Raw genomic sequence first — 11209 nt, forward strand, 5'->3', positions numbered from 1 at the left:
AAGTTAAGATAAAACTATACAATGGCGAAATATCTTCGTCAGAATATTATACAATACCAAATGAATGCAAATGTTCATATTACAGTCATACAATCCAAAATAAATGGGGCAAGTGCACAGATAACCATTCTCAGAAATACTATTTAGAGATTATTCAGTATTTATTTTGTCCTGAAATTATAAACTAAAATTTTTAATTTCAAGACAATTCAGATTTGTCCTGAAAATTTAAACTGAAAAACCAAAATCTAGGATGCACCGGCTAATTTTTAAATACAGCCCAGTAGATAAATCCCTTTCTTGGCAGCATTCTTAGAGAAGCAAAAAATCTTCTTTTCGACCAAAATAGCCCTTAACAGCTTGTTTGGATGGTTGTTACCTATTGTATCGTATCGTACTGTTACTTTAAATACAATGTTTGTTTTGATTGTTACTTAAATTTTATTGTATCGTATCGTTAAATCCGTCGTTACGTAATGATGAAATGTGCCACTTTATGTAACGACTGATTTGGTGTGGTCGCGTCGTTTCCTTGGGGTTTTCTCTCAATCTCACCCTTCATTAGTATTAAATAATTTTATTTTATCATTTACCCTACCTTTTTATATATCGTATCATAATTTTTCTTTATAATATTGCAGGTTTATTCATCGTATTACTGATGCGTGATACCATAAAACGACGATAAAATGACACAATCCATCCAAACATTGTATTCATCAAACAATACAGTACAATATAATACAATACAATACGATACGATACGATACATTATGAAACAATACATGACAACTATCCAACCAAGCTATAAGTGGCATAATTAAAAATCCTTGAAACGGAAAATTATTGCCGCAACAACGGTAGCCTCACTCGCCACCTTTTTCTTTAATTACTTAAACCTAAACTGAACAAAAGATAATAATAATAAACCCAAATGCATAAGTAACCAACAGAAATTTAAAGACCTAATACTTGAATTCAAAATGATTAAATTTCAGCAAAACAAGTGATTAGATATTTAGATTATCGTAAAGGGCGAAGTCAATATTTGAAATTTATGGATTGGAGACTTTGAGATTTTAAATTCTTTAAGTTATTGGGTTCTAAATTAATACTATACATATTATTTCTTAAGACAAATACATGATTGAGGAAAATATATTACCGAGCATCTTTCAAAAAGTATTTAAGAAAATGATATTAATTCTTGTTTATTCCATATATAGCACATTCTTTTACAATATTAGCACATGATAAAGATTATGTGCACATTTAATGAGTAACACAAATTATGGGATCAGTTTTATCCTTATTTATCTTTTTACACTCTCTCCTACTATTTTCTATTCTAAATTTTACTTGCTTGATTTAGCATTCAAAATCTCTCTCTTTTTTCCTATAAAAATAAAATTTTATGCCAATAGGATATAGGAGTATAATTTTATCATTTAATTCGATATTTGTTTGACAAAAACTTGTGCAATCGTATTAATCTGCAACAAGTAAGATACATAAAAAAAGTTCGAAAATAAAATTTCAGAGTCCATTAATCTCATATATGCACGTAGAAACAGAAAACGCATTAATCTCTTCATTATTGTTCGGCTGTAATTTAGGAAGTGTATTCAGTTACGGAGAATTGAAACGGCTTTGGAATATTTTAGGAATTGAATGCTTTTGATTTTTTTAAAACGTGATTCTAGGTTCATATTTATAGCTTGCTGCTAAGAATATAATTATTTAGCTGCCTGTTTTGTAAAATATCTAGTGCTGCTAGGTATCTGAAATTTTTTCATAAATATTGTATACTTAGCCCATGGGTTCGACCGAACTCGTAGCTCCTATTCTCCATCCGCCCCTGATTATCGTATTAGATGAGGAGTATTATTTATAATTATGTTACTTATATTTTAAAAGACACACATAATATAAGCAAGATCTTGGCCTTTTTCTTCACAAAAAATGAGCTGAACAACGTCTGAAATTAGGCGAAGGATCATTATTACTTTTGTAAAAATACATGAACAATACTGTTTAGTTATAGATGGAATAACCATTACCTAAGAAAACACTACTTAAGAATTATTTTTCTGATACTTACCTAAGTCTTCCAGTAAGACTATAAAGGGGGTAAAATCCCTGTTTTTACAATTTACAATAAGCGGTTCAAATCATTTTATCAGTTACATTCATCTTTCTAAGTTATTCAGTAATTCCTTTTGGTGATCACCTTATTCTCGGAACAACAAAAGTAGCATTTAAAGTTGAGCAGCAACATCTACTTCTTTAATTGTCTTGATCTAAAGGATGCCATCTCCCATCTGTCCAGCTGCATAAGACGCCTTACCACTCTTGGTAGTCTGTCAAATCTTGTAAATATCAGTTGTTGTTTAATTACGCACGTGGCTGAGAGTAGCTATAGCTTGTTCGCGACCTTATTTGCTTCCCGATAGCATTGTTGCACTCTAAGCCAGAACATTGCCGATAGGAGGTGCGTGCCGCTCCTCCTACACATGAGCTGAGCCGCTTTGAGTCCGCCTCCTCTATGGACATACACTGCTGCAGCCCATATAACATTGCCTTACCTTCTGCCCAATTGCTTGTTCCAGGCGAAAGAAAGATTGAGAAGGCTAGGATAAGTTTGCCTATGTGATCTCTTATAATTCCACCTGCACCACAAACACAAATCTTGGGGCAACTTCCATCGGAGTCGAACTTGTACCATTCCAGCGGTGACTTTTTCCATGTGACCAGTGTGATTGTTTTCTGTCTCATTGGTTGATCTATGATGAAATGTAACTGTTCGCATGCTGGTTGCAATCTCACTTTTCCAAATTTGGCTCCTGTTATGTCTATTAGATTAAACATTGTCTGCATTTCTGACCTTGGTAGTGATGAGAAGAAATTATGCCTTAATACAACAGGCGTAGTGCTTACAGAATAAGTCGCTACCTTACACTTGTGAAGCTCCACAGTCCTCTTTCGTCGATCAATTACAAAATAATAAGGTGACAAATAGCCACGATCAGACTGCATATCTTCTACAACTTGTAGACTGGTTTCAGTATAGTTCCCTTATTCTCAATTGTGACAAAACCTTTTCTCCCAACCTGCCTTAGAGATTTCGAGATCATGTTTCCGATGGCATAATCATTGCCAGCTCTAACAGCAGCAACATCTTCCAGCTCGTGATCCTCAACCTGCAAGGTTTACTGATTGTCAACAGACATGTTGAAGATAGTACAACCTCATGCATCTTAGATGAGAAAGCTGATTTTTACACATATTTCTTGCCCAAATAATTCTGTTTCTCTGCCTAAAGCAAAAATGCAGAGTAATTTTTCCTTCCTTATACCTCTCTAGACATCAACTTGAACAACATTTGCTCCCGTTGCAGTAACCTAGGGAAAGATAATGACTAAACACAATTATAACCGAAACAAGAAAGCCGTTTTTATCTAAAAAAAACAGATGTCTAGAGGTTATTCCATTCCCTTCAACCCTTGGCACCTTCAGCAGCCAGACCACGAGCAAGCACTATAGATGTTGTGCAACCATCACCAGCAAGATTATTAGTCTTGGCACCAGCTTCCCTAACTAATTTTACTCTTGACATTTTCCAAAGGATCGTCCAGATGGATCTGTACTGAAAACAATGGATATTTTCAATGCATTATCTTAAGGTGGAAAAGTAAGAAGACGAAGCACCACCTACTCCATTGAATTTGAAAGTAAGTTGAATCCGAGAAGCTCAAATACCTGATTTTATCTGACAGGCTAAATTTGATAGAAGACGTGCATGCAGCTCATTACTTTACTATAAACGAGAATATTTCTCTCTCGCTCACTCGCTCGCTCACACATACATTCACACTGTGATTAAAAGCAAAAAACAAAATAAAAGAGAAATCAATAATAAATAGCTAGCAGAGAAATCATCAAATTATCGTCTCTTACTCACTCACACACAGAGACACGAAATTCATCTCCAAAAATGAGAATATTTCTCTCTCACTCGCTCGCTCACACACTCACACACTCACACACTCACACACATAGTGATTAAAAGCAAAAAACAAAATAGAAGAGAATTCAATAATGAGTAGCAGAGTTACAGAGAGATCAGTGATTAAGTTGTAGAAGACACAACAAGTTATACAAAAACAAAGAGATGAATGAGAATTAGCACTATAACAGAGAGATCGATGAAGTAGAAAAGTCAATACAGGAAAAAGGTGAAGTACGGTGTTACCTGAAGAACGCAGAAAACACAGCAAGTTATACAAAAACAAAGAGATGAATGAGAATTAGCACTATAACAGAGAGATCGATGAAGTAGAAGAGTCAATACCTGAAGAACGCAGAAGCAACTTGAGAGAGAGAGTGAAAGTGAATTTGAATGTGAGAACCAGATATATATAGTAGTTGATGAGAGGGAAATTTGCAAAAAACGAAATCTGTTCGTGACGTTTTCAGCTCATTTGCGTGACTCTGTATTTTGAGGCGTGACTCTGTATTTTGAGAGTTTTAAATTTTCAAGAAGTAAAATTCTACTAATAAGTTTAGTTTGATAACCTAAAAAGTAGAGTAAATAACATGCCGTAACCATTTAAAAATATACGTGTTTCTACAATGTCAAGATAAGTAGCCCCAAAATTTATTTTTCAGTCGCCAATTAGTTTCTTTTATTTAATTTAAATTAATTTTAAAATACACGTTGTATCCTATATTAATAACTAGTATAATTTTTTAAAATTTAAACTAATACTATTAGATATTTTGTTCGATTATAAAATAAAATTTGACAAAATATATACTTTTGGTATTGGCGAATATTAATCCTATTTAGTTAATAAAGTAGTGGATCTAACTAAGCATGAAAACAAGCTAAGATAATTGTAAAAGCTTAATGGTCTATCATGAGTCCTCCTTTTTTTAATTTTAACTTCGTATAAAAATAATTATTTAGGTATTACAGTCAAACCTCTCTATGACAGTCTTGTTTGTTCCGGATATTTTTGAATGTTATAGCGAATTGTTGTTATAGAAAACATATAAAAACAACAACAACAATAACTACCCAGTAAATCCCACATAGTGGGGTCTGGGGAGGGTAATGTGTACGCAGACCTTACCCCTGCCCCGATAGGGCAGAGAGGCAGTTTCCGATAGACCCTCGGCTCAGAACGACGGAAATAAAAGAGAACAAGGAAAACAAGAAAAGAAAAGAAAAGAGAAATCATTAGTAACTCCAGTAAAAACCATTATAGTAACAGAAGCATAAAAAAAATAAAAGATGAATGACATGCAGTAACAGTAACCAGAGTCTAAGGCATCTAAGATAAACCTCAAGAATAGTGTGGGTTCAACTTAAACTACAAGCCATCTAGGATCAACCCTAATCCAGCCCCGCCTCACCCCGGTATGCAGAAAGGGAAGCACCACTACCCCTATCCTACAACTCTAATGTTTGTCCTCCATGCCTTCCTATCAAGGGCCGTGTCCTCGGAAATCTGCAGACGTACCATGTCCTGCCTGATCACCTCTCCCCAATACTTCTTAGGTCTCCCTCTACCTCTTCTCATACCCACCACGGCCAACCGCTCGCACCTCCTCACCGGGATATCGATGCTTCTCCTCTGCACGTGCCCAAACCATCTAAGCCTCGCTTCCCGCATCTTGTCATCCACAGAAGCGACGCCCACCTTCCTCCGAATATCTTCATTCTTGATCTTGTCTAACCTAGCGTGTCCGCACATCCACCTCAGCATCCGCATCTCTGCTACTTTCAACCTCTGGATATGGGAGTTCTTAACCGGCCAGCACTCTGCCCCATACAACATAGTCGGTCTAACCACAGCTCTATAAAACTTACCTTTGAGTATCGGTGGCACTTTCTTATCACACAAGACTCCAGACGCCAGCCTCCATTTCATCCATCCCGCCCCTATGCGGTGAGTAACGTCCTTGTCGATCTCTCCGTCCCCCTGAATCACCGACCCAAGGTACTTGAAGCTATCTCTCTTCGGGATGACCTGTGACCCAAGCCTCACGTCCCCGCCTACATCCCCCGACTCAGTGCTAAACTTGCACTCCATGTACTCTGTCTTAGACCTGCTCAATTTGAAACCCTTAGACTCGAGAGTCTGTCTCCAAACCTCCAATCTCTCGTTAACACCTGCCCTCGTCTCGTCAATTAGAACGATGTCATCAGCAAACAGCATACACCATGGCACCTCCCCTTAAATATGGCGTGTCAAAGCATCCATCACCAAGGCAAATAGGAATGGGCTAAGCGCAGAGCCTTGGTGTAATCCCATAACAACCGTAAAATGCTCTGAGTCGCCTCCCACGGTCCTAACCTTAGTCTTAGCTTCGTCATACATGTCTTTGATCGCTCTTATGTAGGCTACCGGCACACCCTTCACCTTAAGGCATCTCTAGAGCACCTCCCTTGGAACCTTGTCATACGCTTTCTCCAAATCAATAAACACCATATGCAGATCCTTTTTCTTATCCCTGTACTGTTCCACCAACCTCCTAATAAGGTGGATATATTCCGTGGTGGAGCGGCCTGGCATGAACCCAAACTGGTTGTCGGATATAGACGTTGTCTTCCTCACCCTCAGTTCCACCACCCTCTCCCAGACTTTCATGGTATGGCTAAGTAACTTGATACCCCTATTATTGTTATAGAAAACATATGTTATAACAAAATATAACATTTGGTTCCGAAAAAACTTCGCTTTTATAATGAAGTGTTGTTATATAAGGATGTTATTATAGAGAGATTTGACTGGGTATATTTTATACATTCAACTGCAAAAAACAAAAAAAATAAGCGCAAAAAAAATAAACTATGTAGCTAAATAACAAATATCCTTCACTAATCCTATTCAGTAATGAATTAGCAATATATGTCAAAAAAAATCTAAACATTAGAAAAATATTAAATGATAATTTTTTTTCTAGTGAGAAATTTATTTTTAAAAGTAAAAAAGGAAAATGATATTTTGTTAAAAGGTTTCGTGTTTTTAATATAATGAATTTAGGATATTCGTTTTTCGCGCGTAACCATATCATAAGAAATCAATATGACAATTACTAATAAATAATATATATATTTGATGTGCAATTTTCGATTATCATTTCAAAATTATTTCTAGAATTTGATGTTGTATTAAAGATTATAATGATGGCTGGCATTGAAAATTTATACGTATTATAGTATTTATTTAAGTGTGCTTTTATATTTTGCACCTAAATTTAGGAAAAACACCTCAGAACCCCTACACTTCACATTTTGTGGGCGTTTGGACATAAGAATTGTAAAATTCTCAAAATGGTAAAAATAAAAAATATTTCATGGCCAAACGGACTCAATTTATTCAATGCACGCCCAAACTTATTCTCTATTTTTGGTAATTACACCCAAACTTTTCCTTGGCGTAATTACCCCCCCTAAACTTGATATTTTGCTTCCCCAACCAATCTTATTCTTACCTTATCAGAGTGCGACATGCACTGCCACGACGATTTTTTGTTCACATGGTATTTTCAAATTTTTATAAGTTTGTCAACCTTTGGATCATCTTTTTTGGGCTAAATTTATTTTAAAAACTTGTTAAAATAGCACGGACTAGCCAGTTTTTGGATTGGTAATTGAAAAACAATCAGCGTTTACAAAGTCATTGAAAATAACCACTATTTTAGTGCAACACAGAAAGTTTCAGCATAATTTACTAGAGATTAGAGCACATGTGTATGAACTCCGGGGGCGGACCCACCTTATTGTAAGAGGGGTCAATTGAACCCGCTTCATCGAAAAAATTAATTATTTCTTACTTGTTAACTTCATCAGAAATTCGTGAAAGCCGATAATATTGTAATTGATGAATACAGTTGACACAAATGGAATGTGACGACCCAAAGGGTCATCACTTGTTTTCTTATTCATTCCGTGTTGTTGAAGCCTTGAAAAGCTCATTTTTAGTCACCTCGATTTACGTGCACAGTCCGGGCGCGTAGCAGGAAAGCTTAAATGTGAAATTTTGTGAAAAATGCTAAAATTTGGTATTAAAATGAATAAGTTTGACTTTGGTCAACATTTTGGGTAAACGGACCCGGACCCATAATTTGACGGACCCGGAGGGTCCGTAGAAAAATATGGACTCGGGCGTATGCCCGGAATTGAATTCCGAGATCCCAAGCTCGAGAAATGAATTTTCTTGTATGATAGTTTTTCTGAAATTATTAAGGAAAATGGAAAGGAAAATTGATTAGAACGTGTTGGTATCAGGCCCGTATTTTGGTTCCGGCGCTCGGTACAGGTCTTATATGTGGTTTAAGATATTTCTGTGAAGTTTTGTTCGAAATTGGACGTCGTTTGACGTGTTTCAGACTTAAACTCTAAATTTGAAAGTTTATTCAGTTTGAAGAAAAACTAGTAATTTTGAGGTTTGATTCATTATTTTTGATATTATTTTGGTGATTTGATCGTACGGTTAAGTTCGTAGGATGTTATTGAGTTAGTGTATGTGTTTGGTAAGGAGCCCCGAGGGCTCGAGAGTGTTTTGGGAGGTGTTTCGGAGTGGTTTCGAACTTAGAAAGATTGCAGAAATTCTTCAGCTGTTGCAGACCCAGTTTCTTCTTCACGTTCGCGTCCTTCCTCCTGCGTTCGCGGTGCCTTAATTTCTCCTCCTTTGCGTTAGCGTTCAAGCCCTCGCGTTCGCGTAGGGTATTTGACTCTGAGGACTTAGCCTTCATTTTCCTCATCGCGATCGCACTGATACTTTCGCGTTCGCGTAGTTCATAGGGCTCCTTCATCGCGTTCGCGTAAAGGTCCACGCATTCGCGTAGACCAAGTCCTGGACCCCCAGCCTTTCCTCTTCACATTCGCACTCTTCCCATCGCGAACGCGATGGTCTGCCAAGTTTACCCTTCGCGAACGCGACCCTCCTTCCGCGAACGCGAAGGGCAATTTCGCCCAATTATATTTTAATTCCAAAACAGAACAGTGACGGAAATTTCTCATCAAAACACACGAGCTCCTTCTTCTCCAAAGTCCTTAGGCATCCATTGAATCTCTCTTTCACCAACATTTCTTGGGCTAGTAAATCTTAACTCGTTTTCTTCATTTTCCATCAATATTTGTTGAATTCTTAAGCCTAAAACATGTAATTTAGAGTATAAATTGGGAAAATTGGGTATAGTTAGGGCTTTTTACTTTTTCTTGATTTAGACCTCGTTTTGGGGTCGAATTTGAAAAAAATTTATATATTCGGGCTCGTGGAGGAATGGGTGATATGAATTTGGTCCGAACCTCATATTTTGACCAAGCGGGCCCGGGTTCGATTTTTAGAATTTTGGAAAGAAGGCTTGGAAATCTATATTTAGGCATTGGGTTTGATTTGTTTAGCATATATTGATACTATGAAGTCATTATTGTATAGATTTGATTGAGTTGGAGCCGAATTTGAGAGGGAAAGCGGTTGTTGTGGATTGATTTGGCCATGGAAGTTGAGGTAAGTGTTTGGTCTAACCTTAGCTTGAGGGAATAGGAGTGGAGTCTTATTTTCTACTTGCTAATTGTCGAGTACGATGTATAGGCATGGTAACGAGTATCTATACATTGGTGCCTAGCATGACCGTGAGTCCTTAGATCGCGAATATCCTGATTTTGTTATAGCTTCCATACTTAATTGATGATTTCCATATGTTGTAAAGAGTATGTGAAAGGAAATTGTGAGATTTGAACTTCGTGGAGCGTTAGCTCGAGTTGAAATACAAATTGTGAAGGTATATGATATATTTAAATCTTTGGAGCATTGACTCAAGTGATAATGTAAACTATAAGATGAAAGTGAAAGAAAGAGAAAGAGTTATTGGATTACTCCCTTGCCGGAACGTTTTGTTGCTTTGTTGATTTTCTCCCTTGCCGGGACATGGAAATTTATTGATATTGTTCCCTTGTCGGGATTTAACTGTTTAATTGTATTTCCTTGCCGGGATTTTTATCATTATTTATTTCTTTATTTATTTATTTCTTGCCCCTTATTTGTGATTGTTGTTTGGGTGAGTAAGAGTGATAAACCACAAAGGGTGATGTCATGCATTGTAAGATATTTGTGGATCAGGTTGCACGCTGCAACAATGCTAAATGATATGGATCGGGTTGCACGCAACAACAATGATATTTGTGGATCGGGTTGAACGCCACAACAATGCTAAATGATATGGATCGGGTTGCACGCCACAACAGTGTTGTTATATATTGGGATCGGGTTGGACGCCGCAACAATTATTGATACGAGTGTGTTTATTTTGGATACTAGTTTCTTTGTTCGCTGTAAATTCTAAGCTACCCTTAGACTGTTACTCTGGACTTACTGTTGATACCGGTACACCCCTGCAACATGTTTTCCCCCTCCCATCTTTACTTGTTTATTTCTACTTTACTTTCCGCTGTATATTATATAACTGCACATGTTTAATTAGTAGTCCGGTCCTAGCCTTGTCACTACTTCGCTGAGGTTAGGTTAGGCACTTACCAGCACATGGGGTCGGTTGTGCTGATACTACACTCTGTGCTATTTTGCACAGATCCAGGTTTTGGACAGCAGCAATAGTAGCGAGGGAGCATGCCTTCAGTCCAGTGAGACACCGAGGTAGCCTTGGAGGCGTCCGCGGGGCCGACGTCTTTTTTATCCTTCTTTTCAATCTATTGTCTTTTGTATTCGGGACAAACAATTACATTTTCTTTCAGACATTGTATTTAGTAAATCTTAGTAGTTCGTGAGTATTGTGACACCAGTCTTGGGTAGGGTTGTGCACTGATCGGATCGGATCGGATCGGATTTAGCACATTTCGGGTTCAAATTTCGGATTTCGGATTCTAGAAAATGCAATTCGAATTTGAACCGAATTATATCGGATTGGATCGAATTTTAAATTTTGGATCGGATCGGATTTCGGATCGTATTATTATTCCTCAAAGTTAAACTAATATGTATATTTTCTTTATAAAAGATGCAATACATTAAGAAAAATTTATGTTTATGCAATTATGAGAGTACTATGGTGCCAATATAGCTAAATCTAGCAATTGTAAAGGTAATAACTTGGAGGTTGATGTAAAGGAAGTACTGACTATTCAATTTTTCCGCGTTTCTATTCGGTTTTGTATGATTAAAGACTTCTGCTTATTATT

At 36.9% G+C, this 11209-nt stretch overlaps 1 long non-coding RNA gene across 9 annotated transcripts; it reads right to left on the bottom strand.

The window, feature by feature from the left end:
* Positions 1–1977: 1977 nt before the first annotated feature.
* Positions 1978–4451, bottom strand: LOC142178973 (uncharacterized). Of its 9 annotated transcripts, none has more exons than XR_012707127.1 (4): positions 4352–4378; positions 3760–3873; positions 3356–3641; positions 1978–3200 (listed from the first exon to the last, which is right to left on the bottom strand). It is a non-coding gene; the product is annotated as an uncharacterized LOC142178973 (long non-coding RNA). The 9 variants fall into 9 exon arrangements; XR_012707125.1 differs by having other exon boundaries at positions 3356–3646; XR_012707128.1 differs by lacking the exon at positions 3760–3873 and having other exon boundaries at positions 3356–3646; positions 4352–4451.
* Positions 4452–11209: the final 6758 nt, after the last annotated feature.

The sequence above is a fragment of the Nicotiana tabacum genome, unplaced genomic scaffold (assembly GCF_000715075.1).
Source record: "Nicotiana tabacum cultivar K326 unplaced genomic scaffold, ASM71507v2 Un00120, whole genome shotgun sequence".
Taxonomy (NCBI): domain Eukaryota; kingdom Viridiplantae; phylum Streptophyta; class Magnoliopsida; order Solanales; family Solanaceae; genus Nicotiana; species Nicotiana tabacum.